The sequence below is a fragment of the Gracilinanus agilis genome, chromosome 5 (genome assembly GCF_016433145.1).
Source record: "Gracilinanus agilis isolate LMUSP501 chromosome 5, AgileGrace, whole genome shotgun sequence".
NCBI classification, from domain to species: Eukaryota; Metazoa; Chordata; class Mammalia; order Didelphimorphia; family Didelphidae; genus Gracilinanus; species Gracilinanus agilis.
In genome coordinates, this window is record NC_058134.1 from 55,998,805 (window position 1) to 56,020,683 (window position 21,879).

Genomic DNA, 21,879 nt, shown 5'->3' on the forward strand with positions numbered 1-21,879 from the left:
GAGGAAGGAAGGAAGGAAGGAAGGAAGGGCAAGAAAGAGAGCAAGAAATAAAGGGAGAAAGAGAAAATGAATAAAAAAAAAAGAAAGAAAAAGAGAGAGAAAGAGAGCGAAAAAGAGAGGGGAAAGGGGGAGGACAGGTCATCCTTTGATGAAAATTTCTTCCTGCAGATTATGTTTCTAATTTAATTTCAAAGAAACCAAAACAACAACAACAACAAAAAAAAACATCATTAATGATTTTCATTTCAAATGATAAGCCTTGTGAACACTTACTGTTTACAAAGACATCTTGACTTTCATCCATGCTTACTCAGTCTGATTTTTAATTTAACCTATTCAGATTGAACCCTTTTAAATGTTATTAAGACCTTTTGCTGGTGAAACACACAGCAATCTTGTTGTGGACAGACAAATGAAGGCCTTTACAGTGTGTATTATTGATGAACCAGCACTAAGGATAGCCAAGGACGCAGGTTTTAACTGAATTACATGTGTCCACCCTGGCACAGAAGACAGCTCTTTCACACTGCTCTATATACATGTTGCAGATGTCAACTTAAGAGAGGCCATCTGGGGAGAAATGCAGCCCAATTATAATACACTTCAGGTTTTAATAAAAAGCAGATATCCCTTTCTTTCACCCTCAGTTCTCTAAAGTAAACTGATTTCCCACATGGTTCTAACCAAAACTGAGCTCCTCCTTCACTAGTCAAAGCCAATGAATTTCCCAAGACCCTAACCTTGCTTGCGGGATTCTCCTTTGGTGTTTGGGCTCTTTTACTTTTTTATTTCTTGCTTACATAATTTTTATGATATTATTTTAGGATACATCTCCAAGTTGGCAAAGAGAAACATTCAAATTGCTAGATTTTAATTTTAAAGTTTATTTTTTATCTCGTGGGTTTCATAAACACATAAAACTTACAATATAAATTTTTTAAAATGTATAATTGTATTATATTGGCAAAAGTCATATAATTAACTTATCAAAATGTTTGTACTTTTCTTGCTTATTAGTAAAAAAAATAAAATACAAATGTGTTTTAAAAAAACCATAGTATTGATTCACTAGATTTTAGAAAACTTTTAAATGCCTATGATATGCCAGGTGCTGTGTTAAGTACTTTAGAAATATTGTTTCATTGGATCTTCACCAAAAGCGTGAAACGTAGGTATTATTATGCTTATTTTACAGTGGAGGAAGCTGAGGCAAAGTTAAATGACCTGTGACCTGCCCAGGATCATACATCTAACAAGTGTCAGTGATCAGATTTGAATTTAGATCTTCCTTGTTCCAGGCCAGGTGCTCTAAACATTGCATCACCTACCTGACTTTAATAGCTTTTTAACAAGTAAAATAGGCTTCAACATTTCCAAAGATCTTTCAGTGATGTAAGTGCTCCCTATCCCGATGCATATATCACATTTTGATAAAGAGCAGATCCTTAGATTTAGTTTCATCAGTTGTTACATCCAAAAAATTCATCACTTTGCCAAATTTCTGGCAACAAATCTCCACATGGTTGGCTAGGTTGGACCTTGCACTATCCCCAAATTTGTATTTAAGGTCTTTCCAATTTTGTAGGATCTTCTGGGGCTTATGATCTACTATCACAGGTTTAGGGAGACACATGATGAAGAAGAAGCTATGTCATCTAATCATAGGATCTTGCTGTTCAGTTGTTTCAATTGTGTCTGATTCTGTAACACTGTTTGGGTTTTGGGGGGGGCAAAAATAGTGGGGTGGTTTGTCATTTCCTTCTCCAGCTCATTTGTACAGATGAGAAAAGTGAGGTAAACTAGATTAAATGACTTGCCACATAGACAGTAACTGTCTGAGGTGAGTTTTGAACTCGGGAAGGTGACTCTTCCTGACTGCAGGCTGGATACTCTAGCCACTGTATCACTTAGGTAGTCAATCATTGGATCAGAGCTGGAAGAGACCTTAAAGATCATTTAGTTCAGGGATTCTCTTTCTTTTCTTCTGTTCATGGATCCCTTTGGTAGTAGCCTGGTGATGCCTATGGAGTCCCTAAAATCATGTTGTTGTTTTTTAATTTGTAAAAGAAAAAAATGTAAGATTACAAGGGAAACCAATTACATTAAGATTCAGTCATCAAAATAGCCCCCAAAACCCAAGTTCATGGGCCCCGTGTTAAGAACTCCTGGTCTAGTCCAAGTCTCTCATTTTGCAAAGGAGCAAACTAAAGTCTACAGCCGTTGAGTATGTAGCTTGAATAAGTTGCCAATCATCAAACAAGTAAGTGGTGAAAGTAGGTTTGGCACCAAACCCAATACTCTTTCCATTGTATCATGGTGCTTCTCTAGTGATAAACAAGATTCCTAATGACTCTATCTATTATCTTGTAAAGGAGAATAAGGTTAAAATAAATCTATTTCTATTCAGAATGGACACCTATCTTCTAGATCTGGTATACGTTCCTTAAGATACTTAATTTTTCTTCAAATGCTCCTTCATTAACTTAAACCATAAATAATCTAACCTGGAGTCAACCAGTAGGTAGCCTCTAATGGGAAATGAATAACATTGCCTCAGTGGGAGCTTTTAGCCAAAATTTAAGATGAGTGGAGTTTCACAGGATTGATGACATCTTTTTGGTTAAGGATCAGGAGAAAGGGCTAGGATTGTCAGAGTTTATCTGGAAAAAGGAAAGGAAAACATGTATACGACAGGAAAAATATGTAGATTAGAAAATTTTTACTCTCCCTATAAAAATTAATAAGGAAATTTTCAAGCACTTGGAAAAATAAGCTAGACCAATAATTTAAGGAATTGATCATATGCACAGCAAATCCCTAAACCGATTGAGAGAAAAATAAGTGGCAAGATCTAAACTTTATTTTGTGGCTTCATTATTAATATATAATAAATTATTGTTCAGAATTGTTCATATTGTTCACCTGAATTGGTTGCGTTCTCTGTTGACTTGGGGCAAAGTATATAGGATTATGCTTATTCCAGACCTAAGAGTTATCCGGCAATTTTCAAGGGGATGTTCAGGTGAATCCTGAATAGATGCTAAGTTTGAGGGGGGCCTCCCAATATTTTAAAGTGACAGCTGCATGGCTTAAGCAGTTGGGTCCTTGAAAACCAGAAAAGCTTCTGATGTGGGGCAGGGAAAGGGGACCTACCATGACTTCACTACCAGACTTTAAAGAAAGTCCTTCTCAATAGACACTCCAATTTCTGGGGTCTGGTAGAATCTTGGGTGGCAACCCTACTTCTTTTTGGTTTGATTTTCATGGGAATCCATGCTTCCCGTTTCTTCTCTGGGAACACAAAAAACATGTTGAACATATGGTCCACAGACAGTTTCTTCTGTTCTCTTAACTCAGTGAAATGAGAAGCAGTCCAAGAAGTGAAGATAGCTCATGATGGAGGTGAGAGAAGAGGTAAAAAAGGTGAGTAAGGCCAATGATATTTGGCAAACTAAATCATTTATAAAACATGTATGTAAGATCCTGGGGAAGAATCAGCAAATTTCCTCATAATACTAAGTGTTCAGTTCAAATTTACTCTTCTAAAGAATTACCTAACGATGATCTGTAAGTATTGCTGCAGCTACCAGAAAACATTTCAAAAAATAGCCTTATACTTATAAACATGATGGTACCATAGGATAGAAAGAGAATGCTACCTGGGTCTCTGTTCTAGCTTTTACACTAATTTGTTGTGGCCTTGGTCAAATGACAGCTTCTTGGGAAAATCATTCCACTGCTCTGCGGCTCAGGTCTTTCAACTCTACAAATTAAGGACTTGGACTAAATGATCTCTAAAACCCAATCTTGCACTGTTGGTTATTGGGGGAGGAAAAAAACCAAGCGATTGGGCATGAGAGATAAACATCAAAGTTTCATCCAATACCTAATTTACTTAAGAAGAAAGCATAAGCTAATTTCCTTCTTTCTTTAGTGTTGGTAAATCCTGGTTCATCTATCCTTGTGAGAGAATCACAATGCACTGTGTGGGGAAATGGGAGAATAAAATCAGGGAAATAATGTGAAATGCTTGCAATGGTATATCGATTTTTGATATGGCTTTTCTTTTCATGTCTTCTATAGGGTTGTGTGTTCCCTATTTCTGGGATTTTGTAAGGTATATCTCTGTCTCCCATGGGTATGGCATAGTAGATAAAGGTTTGGACTTGGAATTGGGAAGAACTGGGTTCAAATCCCCCTCATACATTTGCCTGCTGGATGACTTTGGAAAAATCACTTAACTTCTCTGTGCCACAATTTTCTCATTTCTAAAAATAGAGAAGGGTCAACCTGGTACCCTATAAAAGTCTTTCTAGTTCTAAATCTATAAATCCTGTATATGTCAGGCTCTGGACAGCTCCAGTCTAGATCAAAAAAGTACATTTAAGAGGGTATATCTGAATAGTGTTGATGTATCCTGCAAGTGTGGCCTGAGAGCCACTTGTTGGAATTTCCTTAACTGATCTAAATTCGCTACTGTTGGGGGAAGATCACTGATTTGTGGGCATCTTCATGGAACCTCATCATGGAATTTTTTTTTGCAAGTATTAAAAGTTTTCCTTTTGGTGTACTCAAAGTGCTCTAAGTACTGATAGAGTTCTATGAGTAATGAGTATGATGAGTATGGATTGAATATTATGTACTATGTACAAAAATCAATGCTCTGGCCTAAGAAATAAATCTCCCCAAAAGGGAAACTAAAACTATCCACACCACATGAAATCTAATTCCCCAATTCATAACTCAGAAATGGAAATAATATTAAACACTCGGGTCACAAAGCTCAAATTGCATAATCATTTACTTTCCTTTTACTTTCATGTTCTCTTAGTAAGTTAGGGAAGAGTCTAAAAAGAAATTGTTATGGTGTCTAAGGGGTTAAAATAGGGAGAGAGGTGGGCCTGGGCAAAAACCAGGTTAGGTCTTCTCATCATAGATTTAGATGTTGAAGGTACTTTAAACTGTATTGAGTCCAACTCTTTCATTTTACATATAAGGGTACACAAAAAAGGTTAAGTGAGTTGTCCAGAGTTATCTAGCTATTGTGTCCAAGCAGGATTTGAACACGGATCTTCCTAATTCCAAGGCCAGTGTAGTAGTATTGATGACAACATGCTGCCTCCAATCAAAGAGCACAGAATTTGATAATGTACCTTCACTTTGTTTAAGGAAGTTACACAAACTGAACTGTTCTCTCCTAAACTCACATTTCCTAGGGGATAAGGCTGTGTGTTAAGAATTTATGACTGGTGTTGTAGTTAGAATGAGACAGCAGAAGAGGACAAAAAGAGGAGAATGAGAAAGGATTGTCACTGTTGCCATGAGATGAAGGACACAGAACCCAGAAGTGGTTCTAATTATGAAGAGTGTGTATAAGGCTAACTTCTGATTCTCCCAAAGCAAAATTTTTTGTTTTCCTCATCCTCCTCTCATAATTCCATATTAATGAAGAAAAAAGCATTGATTAGGTGATTTATATATATCAAATGGTATATGATGGGCCAGGGAAATGAGTACAAAAGTGAAGCAAGTCCCTGCATTGCAGAGGCTTACATTCTAACTGGAGAGATAATTCCTATAGGGACGTGGTGAAAGGAAGGAATGAATATTATGATTTTGAAAGTTGAAGGAATAGTGAATGGAATGATGGAGAGGAGTAGACTGACTTTCCTTTTCTGATAGCAAAGATTGTACTATACAGAGGTAATTATGGCTCTAGCTATGGAAAGGGGGAGATCCTGAGCTCCTGGAGGGTAGACTTGCTCCAAGGTAGCCATCAAAGAGATTGCTAGGAACTAAAGTGAAGCATGGCTCCCGTGCCTGCTTAAAAATAGAGTGCCACATGAGGGACAAACCAAGACTTTTGAGGCTTGGCACCTAGAAATTTGCTTCTTTTCTTACCCTGAATCCATCTTCTCTATTCCATAACTGGTGCAAATCTTTTCTATTCCTGAAGCAAATCTTTCAAGTTGGATTATTGCAGCTATATCTCCCCTTGGTGTTGAAATCACCTATGGCTCTAGACTGGCATTGTCACCCTTTCCTTTTGCCCCAATGTTGGTTTCTTTGATGTCCTTCCTGACCAGGACTTCTTCTCTGCTTCCATAATGAACTTTTGTTCTACTTCTCACCCAGCATCACCTGGTGGCTTGATCCTAGCTCCTCTCTTGGAAAGAAGCTCTCTCTCTTGCCAAATATGAGGGCATAAGCAGACATCAGGGCTAACAGACAGTGCATCTCTTCCTTTGTGCTCTCTCTTTGTTCCACGGCCCTGTTCACTTAGCACAGGGCATTCCTTCTATGATATGAACAACTCTCCACGCAGTAGCTATTTTGTGAACTTCAAGGATCACAGTAATCACAAACAATATTTGGGACAAACATCACATGATGGTTATATACAACTATCCACCATCTTCTCTTTATGATAGAGCTACAAGCACTAAATCACAACTTTATACTGAGAAATATTTTTATCTTTTAGTGCTATCAATTTGTCTTTCTATAGATATTATGGTGATTTATCATGTTAAGAATTTAGATTTATTTTGACTAGATGCTTCTTGTAAGTAGGGACTGTCTTTTGCTTCTTTTTTTAAGTGCAAGTATCCTCAGTGCTTAGCACAATGCCTGGTGCTGCGTTGGCATCTGATAAATGTTTGCTGCTTGTAATAAGGAACTTCTGGGACAAAATGGAGAACATCTTGAGTGAAAGGATCATCGGTTAAAGACTTTGGAATGTACCCAGGTGGCATGAGCTAAGGCCAAAAGACAGTTGGAACCACCCCTCTAAATACCCTTGGACTACAACACACCGGGTCTCAGTTTTGAGAATCCTGGGAGGAGGGTGGTTGAAGGGAGGGTAGGTCATTGATCTGCAATCCAGCATCCATACCTGAGTGCCATAGGAAGTTATTCTACCTGCTACTAATAGAACTGAGAGAGAAAAACACCACAGCTATTAAGAAGAACATCATTAGCATTCCCTATCCTTTGGTTTGTACCACAGAGGCCGGGTCAAGTCTAGGATTGAGAGAGGGAGAAAAATCTCCAGCCTATTATCAACTCATCATCTACGGATTTAGATTACTTTAATTCAATTAGATTATTTTAGCATTCCCAAACCTCAATCCTTATTCCTTGTTCCTAACCCTTTAGAAAAGCAATAAATCCTGTTGTAGTTTAATCCAAAGAAGATTGGTGTTCCTTTCCTAATTGGTGAACACCTACAGCTAATTGCCTTCAAAACAGCATTGTTCATTTAGCACATCTACACCAGCCCAAACCAACCATTACCAGCAATCTCAATCCTAAGCCAAGAAGCTAGAGAAGTTGTTAACACATATACAACTCCTCACTTGCTACTTTGGCTTGGGCACTGTTAAAGAGGCACAGGCTTGGCTAAGCCCAATTTCATAAATCCTGAGGATTACGAGCACATTGGGTGTTCACCCAGGCAATCCCATCTCACACTTAGTCTAGATCCATCACTTGAGGATCCAGAGGCAGCTTGGCAGACTCAGCTAAATAGAGCCTTCCAGGCCCAAGTGAGGCTTAGCAGCCCTTTCCTATTACCTGATAGCCTCCAATTTATTTTCAACATGCTTGACTGAATGCAAGTTGACAATGTTTTCATCACAACAATTCTATGACAACTAGGATCAGAATTACTTTGCCTGTTTTGCAAATAAAAACTGGGGAAATTAGGGCTCAAAGATGTGAAATAATTTAACCAAGGTCTATAGCTAGTAGGCATCAGAACCAGAATTTAAGGGATGAAGAGTCAGAGGACCTGGGATCAAGTCCCTACTTTGACATTTACTAGTTGTAAGGCTTTACCCAGCTTACTCAAAGTTTTTCAGTCTAAATTTCCTCATTTGAAAAGTGAAGTTACTATCCTGTCAAGACTGAATTTCAAGACTGAAAAAAGGATCATGTATGTAAGGTTTTTTTTTAATATAATGTGCCTTATTATTGTGTAGTTATATTGCCAGAAGGGCAAAACTAGAGAAAGAAGTCCAACAATAGGCTATCGATAGCTAAAACAAAATAAATAAGATACATTTGCATATATACTATGTTGTTCTAGTTCTTCTCTGGCATATCTTATTCTTGACTCTTTTCCTCTCCAAATAATCTTTATTTCTATTCTTCTGGCCTGTTTTCAAATGTGAACATTTGTCTAGATCAGTAATTCCCAAAGTGGGCACTACCGCCCACTGATGGGTGCTGCAGCAATCCAGGTGGAGAGGTGATGGCCACATGTGCATTTATCTTTCCTATTAATTGCTATTAAAATTAAAAAAAATTAATTTCCAGGGGGCTAAGCAATATTTTTCTGGAAAGGGGGCAGTAAGCCAAAAAAGTTTGGGAACCACTTTTCTAGACTCTGTCCTTCTCCCTCTTTCCTCTTTCAGCCTTTTCTTCTCTCTCTAATTAAAACTGAACTCAGCATCCTTCCTCCTAACTTCTCTATTCACGCCAATGGTGCCACCATCTTAGTCTCCTAGGCTCTAAATCTTAGAATCATCTCTGTCTTTTTTCTTATCCACATGTCCATGCCCAATTTATTGATTTTACTCTAGTGAAGGACCCTGACATTCCTCTTTCTTTGACTCATATAATACTCTTCTAATTCAAATCCCCACGTCAATGTATCTTATCTCTTACTCAAGATATCCTTCCCAAAAAGGCCACATCAATTCTATTTTTGACTGACATTAGGCAATGCTAACTTATTTGGGGCAGGGGGAAAAGTAATCTCCCCCTTCCCAGTCACCCCCGCCACGCATACCCATCTCAACAGAAAAATAACATTTTTTTATACAGATTAAATAAAATTAAAGTGAACATCAAGAGAAGTCTTGGTGGGGAAAAGACACTCAAAAGGCAACATGCAACCTAAGTGTGTGAAAAGGAAGAGAGATAGGGAGTGCCACAAAACAACAAAATTATATTCTTCACATATTGTATGAAAAGTGAAAAGTAGTATGAGTCTTGTCTCATTCCCTTATATGCTAATTCTCCCCATGGTTGTTGTGAAGATGAAATGAAATAACATTTTGGCACATGAAACCTCTCTTAATAATTCTTCTATTCTCCTTCCCTCCTCATCTTCCTTCCTTCCTTCCCTCTGTTCCTTCCTTCCTTTCTTCTCCAAAGTTAAATTACATATGACTTGTGTTTATCTGTATAAGCATAATATCTTCCACATTAGAACGTATACGCCTTGAGGACAGACATTGTTTTAAATTTGTCTTCCTCTCCTTAGCACCTAGCAGTGTTAGGCATATAGTAGATGCTAAATAAATGTTTTCTTGACTAAGATCACATCTCAGAATCATGAAAAGACCTAGGTTTATGGCCAGCCTTTGCCATATACTGTCTGAACGATTCAGGGTAATTTACTTAACCTCTCAATGCTCTGGGCAGCACTCTAGGACTAGGTGCAAAATAGGTCTAGAATTTGGATGCAAAACAGTCACTGATCTGCCTACAGGACCTTCATAAAATCATAAGAAAAAAGAATGCAATAAAAGATGCAAGGCACTGTGCTATGCACTATGGGTATAAAGATAAAATAGTTCCTGCCCTCAAGGAGCTCACATTTTACTGGATGTTCAACACCAACCCAAGTCAGTAATTATAAGAGAACTGACACAAAGAGAGAATATTCCTAACCTGGGAGGATGATGTCATCGACAAGGTGACACCTGGCAGGAACTTTAAAGTGAGCTTATAAGGGTTCCAAGAAGCAGAGATGAGGATGGAGTACTTTCCAGGCACAGGAGACAACTTGAGTGATGTATGGAAGCCAGAGCGAGACAAGTTCAGGAAACCTGTCGAGTGGTTTGGCAGGAACAAAGAATGCGTGAGGGGGAATAATATGAAGAGGGGGAAAGGCTATAAAGGAGGACTGGAGCCAGATTGTAGAGCATTTTAAATGTGAGGATGGGGAGTTTGTATTTCATTCTGGCGATAAGATTCTGTAGCAATGAATTGCCATGGTCACAACTGGGACTTTGGAAGGTCATTTTGATATCTGCGAGAAGAACTAATTAGAACAGGGAAAGCTAGAAGTAGTGGGACAAATTAGGAAGTAATTATAGTAGTAGAATATAAATTTCTTAAGGAGAAAGGTTGGGTTTTTTCCATTTTTTTTTTTTGCTTACTATAGTGTCTTGCTTAGTACTTTTCTGTTAAAAGAAAACAAAACCCTTACCTCCTGTCTTAGAAGTGATACAAAGATATTAAGTATTGATTCCAAGGCAGAAGAGCGGTAAGGGCTAGCCTTAGGTTAGTGGCTTAAAGTGGGGTTAAGTGACTTGTCCAGGGTCACATGGCCAGAAAGTATCTGAGGTCAGATTTGAACTCAGGACCTCCTATCTCTGGGTCTGGTGCTCTGCCTACTGAACCATCCCGCCACCTCTCTTGCTTAGAGTTATTATATAAATATTTATTAAATTGAACATCCTAGGTATGAGAAAATGAGAATCTCAATTAGGTTAATTACCTTGTAATAGAGAGAAAGGGGTAGATGAGAGAGATGCATTAGAGGTAGGAATGAGCAAGATTTTGCAATTAATTGGATGTGGAGGATGAAGAAGAAATAAGGGCCAAGAATGACCCTGAAGTTATGAAGTTGGGCAGGGAGGAGAATGAGGTTTCCCTCAACAGAAATAGGAAAGGTCATGGGAATCATAGGATAATAGATTTAGTGCTAGAAGGGATCTTAGAAGTCACCTAGTTCAATCCTTTCATTTTATGCATGAGGAAATTGCAGATAGGGGATGTAAATTGGCTTGCCCAAAATTGCCAAGATGGAATTTTAACCCAGACTTTCTGATTTTAAATCTAGTGTTTCTAAAATTTCTGTTTCAGCCACGTAGAGTTTGATATATCTATGGGATATCCTTAAGATATCCATAGGCATAGAAGAGGCAATTGATGTGGGAACTAGGATAAAGAAGTATTAGAATTGGATATATAGATGTGGGACTTTTCCATAAAAATGGTAATTGACCCATTTTTCACTAGTGATGGTGATGAAATTCATAAATCCTTCTTTTCAACCCTCTCATTATTACAGGAATTATTAATTACTTCCCAATAGAATAATCTTTCCACCTGTAGGTAAATGTACATGTCTGGAAACACTGGTAAACACAAGCTGGTTAAAGTAAGGTTTGACCCAAGATTGAGGCTTGCCTACTGCCCATTTGTGATTTCTAGACTCCTTAACCTCATCATAATGTTGCATGCACATGTCTGTTGAGTAGTAGAGGGAGCCATGGACTACTTGCCAGCAGCTAATTTTCTGTATAGGAAATTTATTTTTGTAAAGCACTATATGGTACACACTCTTGAATCCTCAGTGCTTGAGTTAATGCCCAAATACCTTTTTCTTGCCCCAGTAGCTTAGGACCCAGAGAACGAACCCAATTAGTGACATCAGGAGGAGACTGCTTTGCTAGTAGATCTCTGCTATTGCCCAGTTCTTCATTTTCTTCTGTGATTTCAACAGCCATGGATTTATAATTTAGGAAAACTTTGATTGTTTAGGATATTTTTGAAGGCACCTTGGTTCCTGGGGCGTTATGATGTTCTTGAATGTCCAAGAAAGATATATATTTTAATAAACCAAACTATTGTTTAAATATATGTGTATATTACATAAATATACATATATATATATACATACATATGCATTCAAATTAGCAAGCATTTCTTTCTCTCCTTTTCCCTTGAAGCAACTACGAGAACTAGAAATTAAGGGGATGTCCACCATTTGGGGAATGGCTAAACATACCATGGACTGTGAATGTAATATGATGAGATTATACTGAAAGAAATAAGGAAAGAAACAAAATGATATTTTCAGAGGAACCTGAGAAAACTGCTGCTTTTGAAAGTTCCTTAGTCTAGCTTGCTCTCAGCTGCTAAGTGATTCTTCAAGGGAATCATGGGAGAAAGCATAAGGATCTATTCTCTATGGTTTAGATAGAGTAGGGAATAATTGACCATGTACGCCATTGTCCAGTGGGCTGTACTGATCCTTTGGTCATTAATTCTTATTAACATTTTGGTGAAGTCAATATTTTTATTAAAAAATTACTATATGTTTCTGAAGTATGTAGCTAAAGAATGAACTTGGGCTAATGTCCAAAACAGAGTACCATTATTAGCAAATTGATTACAGTAACGCTTATGTTTCTACCATTTTCAATGATGATATTTTTATTTGAAAGGTGATCTTAATTGCTTAATTTTGGCATCCTTTGTTAAAGGATGTCTTACTATGAAATATTTTCATTTAAGAAGGAGACCAAGAGACTCAATTTAAGAAATGGTTATCCTTCTTGATAGCTCTATGAATGGAGTTCCAATTAATCTGCTAAGAGTTGTTACCTCTTTGGGAACATCAGCTAACATTGCCTAGCTTTCATCAGTATATACAAACACATTTTCTAGTTAATTTTCCCCCTAATAGAGGGCATATTTCATCCAAAGCTGGTATGAATGTGGATTCACTCCTCATACTTTACAGTCTCGGTCCTATCATAAGCAATATCAATAATGTTCGGTCCCCGCAATCCTATCCCTGAACCTCCAGGGTTCTGTTACTCTGGGTTTCTGTTACTCTGACTCTACTAATCCGCAGTCATGTTCTTCTCTATCATCCACCCTGTCAACTTCTTTGCCAACAACTTCTAAAGGAAGTCACAAAACTGGGTTCTCTGTTTTGCCTCCTACTAAACTGTCTCTTCTCAGTCTTTCTCTAGCTCATCAGCCCTTCTACTACCTAGAAGTGGGTACTAAATCAGCCTGTTTCTCTCTTTAAGTGATTTTATTGACTTCTGGGCCTTTTTATGATTTTTCCAGTAGCAATGTCTGGCTGTGAGAGTTGGACTTTGAGGAAAGTTGAGCGCCACAGAATTGATGCTTTCAATTTGTGGTGCTGCACAAGACTTCTAAGAGTCTCTTGGACAGCAAGGAGACCAAATCAGTCAATATTTCAAGAGATTAATTCAGACTCTTCACTGGAAGGTCAAATACGGAAACTAAGCTTCAATACTTTGGCCACATATTGAAAAGACAGGACACATTGGAAAAGACTATAGTGTTGGTGAAAAGACCCTAATGTTGGGAAATATTGGAGGCAAAAAGAGAAGGGGATGGCAGAGGATGAGGTGGATAGAGAATGCCATGGAAACAATGATTATGAACTAGGACAGACCTCGAGAGACAGCGGAGGATAGAAGAGCCTGGCATACCACAGTCTGTGGAGTCATGAATTGTTGGGCACAATTGAATGTCTGAAAAACAACATCAATGGTTTCATTGATCAATTCTATGTAAATGATGCCCAAATCAATTCACCCAATCTAATCACATAGCCCAAGTTTCTCTGCTGGGTTCTATTTCCAGAAGTCCTCCAGATATCCCCATCAGGCTATTCTGCTGGGATCTTGTACTCAGCATTTTTAAAAATGGAATTTGCAGAGTCATAGAATCTTAAGGGTGGAAAGGAATCAGACATTTGACTTGAAGGGTCTTTCCAACCCTGGGGCTAAACTCCATTTACTATTGCACAAAGTCTTTCATACCTATGTATTATCTGGTTTATAAGTTTTCTAAAGAACACACAAATTAGAAAGGGCTACCCAGCAACCAATCATAAAGAACTTCATTTTATCAGAAACCATATTAATGTAAACTCTAAAGTTTGTATCTGATTTATTTTTAATTCTTCCCTTGTTTTAACTTCAACAAATTAGAAGTGAATTCTGTAATCCTTTATAGGATCAAAGAACTAAGATGGGTTTATTTGATGCTTAACTCTGAGATGTCTTAGAGCTACCCAATGACATCCTAAGGAGTGAACTTGGGGATACTTATTTTGCTGACCTCTTTGATTTTTTTTTCACACTGCAAATTTCATTGTGACAAATATGAGTATTTGAGAACCAGTTGTTGACTTTTCCGTAGTAGTTTAGATTGCATCTTAGGTTCACAAATTTAGAGCTGAAAGGGATCTTTGAGATCACAGGAACCCAGAGGAAGATGATAACAAAAGAATGCAAAGAGACCTCAGAGGCTATGTTGTTTGACTCCATCATTTACAGATAAACTGAATCCTAGGAAGGTTAGGTGATTTGCTGAGGATCACATAAGTAGCAAATGGCAGCACCAGGATGACTCCTCCCAGCCCAACTCATTTTCCTCTTTCTGAAATACAGATTTGCACTTATCTGGTTTATTTAGAATAGGATGCACTCAAATAGAGCTCTAGAGTTAAATAGATTGTGAGCCCCCCAAGGGCAGAGGCTGGTTCATTTTTGTCAGGCTGTCAATGTCCAGCACAGGGCCCATACTTTCTGTTCAGTAGACAAGGTTTCAGTGAGTTCATCCCTGCCTGTCAAGATGAGTAGCAAGAGCCGAGTTCCGAACTACATCAAGCTTTCTTTGTGCCTTTCTCCCAGAAAGCAGCAGCAGCTGCTACGCAGAAGGTTTCTGCCAAGTGCCTGGGAGCCTGTTCCATCACAGACATTCAGCTCCTTGAAAGAATTTTGCAGATTAAGCAACAGGCGCCTAATGCTCATACAACTCAACTAGCCATAGAGTGGGTCTGTTTCCCATTTCTGTTTGGAGTTTCAAGGACTTCCTCTTTCTAACTGCTTCCTTAGTCAGTGTATATTAGAGGGATTGCTGTCTCCTTTCTCTCCAAAGAAGCATTCCTTTGTCATGGAGGGCAAGGAGCATGGGATTTGGTGTCAGATGACCAGGCTCAGCAGCTTGCACCTTGGACAACTCACTTAACTTCGACTGGCCACTAGATGGATCAGTGGAAAGAGGACTGGGCCTGGAGTCAGGAAGGGCTGAGTTCAAATCTAACTCAGCCTTAACTTGTGTGACCCTGGACAAGTCACCTAATCTCTATCTGCTTCAGGTTCCTTAACTATAAAATGGGGGTAATGGCAGCGCCTACCTTCTGTAGTTGTTATAAGGATCCAACGAGATATATAATTTGTAAATATTTGCCCCAAACCTTAGCACATAATAGGCATTATATATACCAACTATTATTATCACAGACAAATTTCTTCATCTGTTGAACTGTTAGACTAGTAAACTTCTAAGGCAAAGGGTTCTTAAATCTCAGATTAATCTCTTATATCTTAATATTTTATATCTTATCTCATATATCCACTAGGTTGCCAACCCTAGTTTATTTTATTTCTATAACATCTGCCGCTTATCCCCTATTCACCATATCATGAAGCTAGCACTCTGAAGTTAGGTTAGGTCGCCTTTTGCCTGTATTATCATCATTATCTCCCAATTGATCTCTGTATCTCAAGTCTTTCCCCACCTCCAGTCTAACTTCTACAATGCTGCCAAACAGATGTTCCTCATCAAAGATTCACCCATGTCACTCCTCTGCATAAAAAATTCCAGTGACTCCCTATCATTCGATAAACATTTACTAATTTTTAATGATTATTCATCCTATAACTTCTAGGAGAGACTATAAACTCCTGTTTGGTATTTAAAGCCTTTATCGGTTTGGTTCCAACTAACCTTCCAGGTTTGCTATACCTCTTGTTCCTTTGGCATGAGTACATTCCATCTCTCATTTCTGGGATCGCTCGTGTGCCTGGAATGCACTCCCTCCCTCCTAACTTTTGTTTCTTAGAATCCTTAACTCCATCCAAAGGTCCACTTGAGAGGTACCTTCTACACCAGACCTATCTTAATTAATGTCCTCCTCCCTCAAGTTTTTCACCGAATTACTTTCCATCTATTATGTATATTCTGCATTTACTTATATAAATACGTGTTATTTCCCCTGATAGAATAGAAGTTCCTTGAGGACAGGCACTGTTTTTCTATCTTTGTATCGTCAACACATAGAAGAGTACCTGGCACACAGTTAGTGCTTAATAAACGCTTGTAGACTGATTGATGAGCTGGAAAGTATCCAAAGGAAATAAATCTGGATGATGATAAAGGACCTGTTCTTGAAATCTGAAGAAAGGTTAAAAGAATTAGGCTTGTTAAGTCTGAAAGAGAGCTGTAGTATGGGAGGTGTGATGGCTGTCTTAAATATTTGAAAGGTGGTCATGGGTAAGACTTGTTTTACTTGACCTCCCTAGAATAGAACTAGGAGAAGTAAGTGGTAGCTTCAAAGAGTAATACTTAGATGTGGTGTAAAGCAAATATTTCTCATAATAATAATAGTTGTTCTTATCATTCAGTCATTTTCAATTATTTCCAACACTGTGACCCCATTTGGGGTTTTCCTGGCAAAGATGTCAGAACGGTTTGCCATTTCCTACTCTAGTCCACTTTACAGATGAAACAGAGGAGGGTTAAGTGACTTGCCCAGGGTCATATAGCTAGGAAGAGTCTGAGGCCAGAATTGAACTTAGGCTTGGTGCTCTATCTCCTGCCCCAACAGCAGAATGGTTTGCCTCGGGGGCTAACTGATTGGCTTTCACTTATATCTCTAAACATTAACTGAAAAAACACTTCTCAGGGTTGTTTAGAAGGAAATTCTGATTTAATTCTTAAGTTTTGTTTGACATCTTAAGTTCAACATGCCCAAAACTGAACTCATGATCTTTCCACCAAAAAGACATCACCACCTTTTCCAAACTTCCCAAGTCCAATTATTGGCACCGCCATCTTACCAATGTCTCGGGTACATAATTTCAGCATTATCCTGGACTCCACTGTCTCTGTTGCTACTTCTACAACCTTTCCTTCATCTTTCTCTTACTCTCCACTCAGGCACATTCTTTTTTTTTCTAAAGCTTTACTTTCTTAGAATCGATTCTGTGGGGGGCAGCTGGGTAGCTCAGTGGATGGAGAGCCAGACCTAGAGACGGGAGGTCCTGGGTTCAAATCTGGCCTCAGACACTTCCCAGCTGTGTGACCCTGGGCAAGTCACTTAACCCCCCCATTGCCTAGCCCTTATCACTCTTCTGCCTTGGAACCTACACAGCATTGACTCCAAGATGGAAGGTAAGGGTTTAAAAAAAAAAAAAAGAGTCAATTCTGTGTATTGGTTCCAAAGTAGAAAAGAGTAAGGGCTAGGTAATTGGGGTTCAGTGACTTGCTCAGAGCTCCACAGCTAGGAAGCTTACATGTCCTGGCTTAAGCCAACCCCCATCTGCACCCCAACTAAAGCAGTCAGATTATGTTTAATGGATAGAATGCTGGGCCTAGAGTCAGGAAGACATGAGTTCAAATCTAGCCTCAGATACTTCCTAACTGTATGACCCTCTGCAAGTCATTTAATCAATTCCTGGCACCTGTAGCTCCAGGACCTGGCACAGTGCCCAGCACACAGTAGGTGCTGAAAAAATACATGTTGAATGACTACAGGACCTCTGAAGACCATTCTGGCTTTTAGAGTTTGTGATGCTGTGAAATGTGTTTTGATTTGCAAACCCATTTCTCTTTCCACTACAGAATAATTCATTAGGCTATTATTATTTTAGCAACACTAAGCTGCTCCTGCCTCCTGTATACCTAAAAAGATAAGAACAAAAAGATAAACCAGTTTTGTTTGAAATTCTGGATTCTACTTGTAAAAGTAAACCTCTTGGCCCTAATGCTTCCTTGGAATGCCTCAAGTCTTCTTCTGATTATACAGTAAATTCCTACAAGGTTGTTGTTTTTTAAAGCACGTCTCAGGAGCAAAAAATAAGGCTACTTTGAGAAGCCTTGAAAATGGTTTTTCTCCATCTTCCTCCTCAGGCTCTAGGTTGACACAATCTTCCCTTCCCTTCCTTTGTGTCACAATTAATATCACTCTTGCATTTCTGCCATTGTTTCAGTAAGCAAGTTCTGACCTACATTTTCTTCTTTTCTTTCTTTTTATTGTCCTGAACAGAAACAACTTTTTTTTTTCTAAGTGAATTAGGAGAGGAAGAAGACTTCTGTGACCAATATGTTCCCACCCCCACCATCCCGAGAGAGCACGGGGGGCACACCCAACATTATCGGGCCCCAGTCATATACCAGTCACAGTGCCAGATGGTTTAAGCTGCTTCTTGTTGTGGGTTTACCCAGTACAAAATAAAACAGATCCCCCCCAAATAAAGGCTTCCTGTCTCCAAACTAAAACACAATCCCAACGAAAATTCCATCCTTTCCAGAGCTTTGAAATAAAAAAAAAAATCAACTTAACTATCTCCCATTTTTAAGATAAAAAGCAAACAACCAAAGTTCCTAAATTAAGGCCAGGCAAAATCCATCTTTTCTAAGTTTGCAGTGAGAGGGGGCAGATTTTTGAAGTTAGATAGATGGCTTTTAAACCCTAATGGCAGCAAAGCAGGATCAGGGGAACGTTATACCCAGTAACAACCATGATGTACAATGATCGACTGTTAAAAAATTAACTATTAGCAACAATTCAAAAATCCAAAACAGCTCCAAGAGACTCATGAGGAAAAAAGCTATCCACTTCCATAGAAGGAATATATAGATGGAGTCTGAATGCAGACGGAAGTATACAATTCTTCACTTAATCTCCTTCAGGTTTGTTTGTTTTTTTTTCTTATATATGCAATATATGCCTTCTTTCACAACATGGTGAACATGGAAATATGCGTTGCATAATTGAACATGTATAACCTACTTCATATTACCTGCCCTCTTGGGGGAGTGGGAGAGGAAGGAAGGAGAGAACATGGATAGCAAAATGTCAGAAAGCGTTTTATTAAAAATTATATTGATACCTAAAAGATAATAATAAATAAATAAATAAATCCTAATGGTTCCTCCTACTTCTTCCTGCTGACTTTTTCATGTGGGACCTTAATTGTGAATGGTTCCCAACTATACTGATGCCCACTTCTTATTAGTCAGGCGATAAGCACTTGCTAAGCTGCTTCTTTTTTATTTCATATTTCTTTTATTTCGTATTATATGCTAGGGGTACAAAGAAAGGCAAACATGAATTTCTCTTTATCATCACTGTTTCTGAGATTTGTCTTTTTTCTTAACACCCTGGAATGCCTCCACGTGTTCTTGTCCTTTACTCAGACTACATACATAAATGATGTGACTTTGGTTCTTTAAGCTCATATGACAGGAAAGCACAATCTTTTTCCATTTATTGTTGTGGGAATTTGGTCATTTGTGCTCTCTATGTGACACTGAGCACTTTGTTGGCTTTCCATTGGCTCCAGTTTCCTTTTCAGGAAAATAAGTTAGATGAGATGGCCTCCTTTCTCCCTCTAGGAATATGATCTTATGGTGCCAAAGGGGGAGGGATGTTGTCTTCTCTGATCTTCTTTTGCTGCCTGTATGGCAATTCCTCAATCCTTTTTTAACCTCAAGTACATTTCAGATGGGTGGAGAGAGGAAAAAGTGAACTTCGGGGGGGATTTTGAAGATGGAACTGGAAGATTTCATGAAAAGTTATTTCAAGTATTTCAAAGAACATAAAACTTATAGTGATGAGGGTAGGAAAGAAGACAATGATGGCAGGAGCAGGGCAAAATTTGACTTGATTGAAACAAAAGGGGAAAGGCAGAAGGAAGATGAGAGAAATGCAATTTGGAATCACTTGAATTGGAACAGAACAGGCAAATGAACCATTCTGGGCACCTCCCATACCACCATGTGCTTCCCCAAAGTTCCCTTCTTTCTGGATTTAAATTCATTGATGTGAAATAGTTGCAGTATTTTTTTTATTGTTATTTTTTTATTATTTTATTTTATTTTAAACCCTTAACTTCTGTGTATTGACTTATAGGTGGAAGAGTGGTAAGGGTAGGCAATGGGGGTCAAGTGACTTGCCCAGGGTCACACAGCTGGGAAGTGTCTGAGGCCAGATTTGAACCTAGGACCTCCCATCTCTAGGCCTGTATAGTTGCAGTATTGCATATCTTCTGTGCTTGGTTTTACCGGTGCAAAGTAGCAAAGACAAAACACACAAGCTTGAAGCACCGAGGTCACAGAGTTGATGAATCCCTAGTGACCTTAAACATGATGGGATCTGTTGAAAATGAAATTAATGGTGATTGTTTGAGAAATTCGTTTCTAAAATGGAAAGACAACTAAACTGGGACAGACTGAGGCTGAGCTATGACCCAGAATCTGTACTGAATTAGGAGCCAGGCTTTCTTAGTGACTAGGTTGAGAGGCTTTGGTCAGTTACTGCTACTGACCCAATGGACTGGAAAATAGGATGATTTTTTTTAATAGGTGCCTGTTTCCAGCAACCAGCACAGATACTGGTGTGCCCTCTTGTCCAAAAGATCTTAAATTTAAAATGATTTCAATTGAATAGAGAGAATAGTTTTAAGTGAGGTCTGGGGGTTATATATCATATATATGTATACATATATATATTTCCTTTCATATATGTGTGTTATCACTTAAAACACAATGTTGTATTATATAGATTGTGTGCGTATATTTTTTCTTCATTTCATGAGCTAAAGAATCCATCCCCAAGGAACCAATCTCCTGCGAATGAGCGTCTTTGTATTTATTGTAGCACTGGGGATTTTAACCAATAAAAAATAATAATAAATAATAATAAATAATAATAATAATAAAAAATAAGAGGGAGCTCCCAGTCTCTCTTTCAATCACCCCAATTTAGAAAGTGCTCTGGGGCAGAAATATAAGAGAATGTCAAGATAAAGGAATGAGGAAAGAGTCTTGAAACAGACCAAAGCCTCAATTTGAAATAATAATTATTTAGAAATCAAAAATGATACATTGGAAATAAATCATCTTACTATCTATTCAGGCCTCAGAAACTAACTATCTCTCTCTCATTCAGAAGTATCCTCAGAATAAGTCTTGTGCTGGGCAGTAGATGGAGGTGGGGAATAGAAAGGAGAGGAAGAGGAGCAGCTCTGCCAAGTGCTACCAAATAAGACTTGAAATGAACACACACAGCCCATAACTCACCCAACAATTACAAGGCAAAGTCCTCTCTGCTTGAAAAACTTTTCTCAGGCTGTATATAGCCCTTCAATGATTCTTTTAGGGGGCAGCTGGGTGGGGCAGTGGCTTAGAGACAGGAATTCCTAGGTTAAAATCTGGACTCAGACTATGAGACCCTGGGCAAGTCACTTAACCCCCATTGCCTAGCCCTTACCACTCTTCTGCCTTAGAACCAATACACAGTATTGATTCTAAGATGGAAGGTAAAGCATTAAACAAAAGATTCTTTTAAGGATGATACACTTAAAATTCATTTTAAGCTGATCACCTACAAAAACAGATGGGGTAAAGTTGGAGAACGCATTATTTGTTCAGGTCATGACATATTTCTAACACGGATTAAGGACTGCAACTCCCCAGGGATATAGCCCTGCTCGCACTTTATGGAATAAACGCATTCTAGTAAAGTTGAATATAATGCCCACAACCAGCAGCTTATTTTTGCCATTCATTTTCATTCTGACTTCGCTGAGAATTGGTTTCATCCTTAATCTCTGTGATGGCTTCATCTACATCTTTCTCAGTCCTTCTCATCATTAGGTCCTGAGAGTTCAGGTTCAGTTCAATTCTCACCTCTAGGTGGATGAATTCTCAGTTTACAAACCCAGCCCTCGTTTCTCTTAACCAAACAATCAATCAGCATTTATTAAACACCTACTCTGTGAAATCATCCGGGACAACCAGGAGCACCTGTCATCCTTAGAGTGCCTTCGACCCACCTGGCTGATTAATTCTTCGTACCACTTGGATGAGAAGTCAGTCTACAATTTTGTTCCTTCCTATGACATGGAAGGCCATCATGCCTTACCGTCTGCCTTGCTTCTGGGTCTTGAAGTCCCCGAGCACTGTCATCTGACCTATTTTCCTGGCCCACGAACCCCTGGGTCTTGACATCTATCTCAC

General features: G+C 38.6%; 1 protein-coding gene across 1 annotated transcript in view; it reads right to left on the bottom strand.

Annotated features, from left to right (window-relative positions):
* The window catches only part of ITGA8 (integrin subunit alpha 8), a 227,081-nt gene that overhangs the window by 198,491 nt on the left and 6,711 nt on the right, over positions 1–21,879 (bottom strand). The gene's annotated exons all lie outside the window — the stretch shown is intronic.